At 42.0% G+C, this 2,579-nt stretch overlaps 1 pseudogene across 1 annotated transcript; it reads right to left on the bottom strand.

The window, feature by feature from the left end:
- Positions 1-957: 957 nt before the first annotated feature.
- LOC308238363 (large ribosomal subunit protein eL39-like) lies at positions 958-1,397 on the bottom strand (annotated as a pseudogene). Its single transcript has 2 exons — positions 1,291-1,397; positions 958-1,144 (listed from the first exon to the last, which is right to left on the bottom strand). The product of its transcript is annotated as a large ribosomal subunit protein eL39-like (transcript).
- Between the last annotated feature and the right edge of the window lie 1,182 nt (positions 1,398-2,579).

The following is a 2,579-nucleotide window of genomic DNA, read 5'->3' as shown; positions in this document are numbered from 1 at the left end:
AGGCAAAAAAAAAAAGGCCTGCTATTCCTAAGGGACTCTCTTGACCCAAACGTTATTAGCACCCAGCACCCTAGAGTCCCAAAGAAAAGGCCAGACTCAATCCAGAGATCCATGTAGGAGCAATGCCCAGTTTGGAACCAATCTCAGAGGACGTCCCAATGTATTATCCCACCTGGCAAAGCTTACAGTGCCCACTGCTCAGCGGAGGAAGGGCTCCTGGCAGGCACAAGGAGCATGAGGCACAAGAGTAACTGGGACAACTTCCCCATTAGTTCAAAACAGTGTGTCCTGAAATGAGCATCACAACCCATTTCCTGTATGTCACCTAGCAGAACTATGCGACAGCCTAAACAATTTCCCTACCTCCTGCTGCCTCCGTAGGCCAGGTATATAGTTGTATGGATCTAACTGCATCTCACTTCTGGAGTCAAACAAATTTCATTAACCGCTATTAATCTATACATTTCCATTTTGCCGAAGATCAAGAGGAAGAGGTAGGTAAGGGGTTCAGAAAATGTAATAGGTAAAAAATAAATATTTAGCAAAGCATTTACTAAGTCTCCAGCTATCACTGTTGACCTGCATCAGATTATATTCCTTCATGAATGGATTTCCCAGCCTAAGCCACTACATGAAAGTCATACTTACTAGACTTTCTTTTACTACAGACACTATAGTGTGAGGCACTCAATGTGAGTCTACTAACAACAAACCCATCCACAGTCTTCAGAGACCTATGCCTAGCTAAACTACCAACTCCTATGGTGTTGGTTCAAGCCCCAACCCCACTGCAAACTCTCTTTTCCCTTGATCGTCCACTGTTCATCTGTCTCAGTCCTGCTCCTTGCATTTGTCTGTGTAGTCAAATCTCAGCTGTTTCTTTTTCTTTTTTTTTTTTTTAAAGGTCTCACACATTTATTACTGAACCATCCTACTATTGCAGGGGGGAAAAATCAACAGAGCAAAATCACAAGTCCATTAATTCTCCAATTAAAATGCCCCAACTGTCCAGACAGTAGCATCTTTTCAATCATTTAAAGGTGTAGGCAACCTGGATACAGCATAAATATGTGAGTCATCTCTCATGTGTGATTTCTCATAGGCCCAGTTTGGTTCTTCTCCAATGTCTCCTCTTCGAGTTGTACTATGGATGCCTGATGTTCTCAACAGAAATCCATCAAACTTGTAGAAGAGCTGAGCTGCCAAACAAACCACTTCACCAAGTGCCTCAATGCTCTTTTCTCAGTACTGTATGATGGCAACGCCATGTGCTTTAAATTCTAGTTGCACCTGATTTTATTACCAGTTTTCATCTGAATCCATTGGGGAATGGGCCGATTCTGCTTTTGTTTCTTGGCCAGGAACCTCTTGATCCTGAAAGTCTTGTGGGAAGACATGGTGAAGGAGAAGCGAACGCACGCACCTCGATGGCGGAGAAAGAGAGAGAAGGAAGCCAAATCTCAGCTGTTTCTAGTCCCCCTTTATCTACTATCCCTGACCCAAGTTACTTGTACGGTAAGAAAAAGGAGTTACCTTATATGAAAAAAAGTCTCCCTGACCCTGAACCCTAAAAGACTAAGCTGTATAACAATCAAGTTTTATGTGTGGGATATAAAGTCCTCATGAGTGACAGATAAAAATGTGCTTGTCAGCTATGTGACAACTGCTTGCAACTCCTTAGTGAAAACAGAATGTCCACCTGGGAAAACAGGATAAGGCATGTCCTTCCTCTGGCTGAACCATCCATTACTCAATCTTGGCAATCTGATGAAGTGGGCGGATCCTGTTGGATGCGGGTACCTGCCTGTTTTTAACCCAGAAGAATTCAAATGTAGGCATCATCTCGCCCTCTGGTTGAGCAACAAAAGGCGTTCTAATTTGCAATTTAAATGGTATGTTTGGCAACTAGGAACTGTCTTCCCTTGATTCTCCCCCTTTTAAAAAAAATTGACGTTAGTGGTAAGAAGGCTCAGTGTAGGATGGAACAATGAGTCAAATCAAATCAAATGTCAATGTCATCATAACTTAGGGACATAGAAAACTTTTTCTCTTAGGCATTAATACAGAAGGTTAAATTGGATGTGTTCCCCTATCTACCTCGCTCACTCCCAGCTAAAATATCTGAATCATCAAGGATTCCATGTGGCTAACCAAGGAGAGCATCAAGGCCTTGTCTCTTTGTACTTTACATGTTTCAGGCACTATGCTAACGACGTACTATCTCACAACAACTCTGCGAAGTAAGTACTATGATTATTTCCATTTTGTGGGTGATGACCGCACACAGGGTTTAAGTAACTTGCTTATGGTCACACAACTGAAATGGAGTAGAACCAGGATTTAACCCTGACGGTGGTCTTAACCACTGCACACACTCTCCCCTAGCAACAGGGCCTTTGAAAAACAGAGCAAGAAAGAACTTTAACAACAAAGAGCAATTTTTCAATCTCTGAAATAGTGACTTTCAAACTTTTTCCTCTCATAACACACATAAACTAATTACTAAAATTCTGCACACCAATATCTTACCTAATAAAAGAGGAACATGCAAATTAACCATCACTCCACTATGCCCACAG

Source organism: Plecotus auritus (genome assembly GCF_963455305.1).
Source record: "Plecotus auritus genome assembly, chromosome: 13".
In the NCBI taxonomy this organism is placed as follows: domain Eukaryota; kingdom Metazoa; phylum Chordata; class Mammalia; order Chiroptera; family Vespertilionidae; genus Plecotus; species Plecotus auritus.
This window is presented reverse-complemented; position numbering and strand designations above follow the sequence as displayed.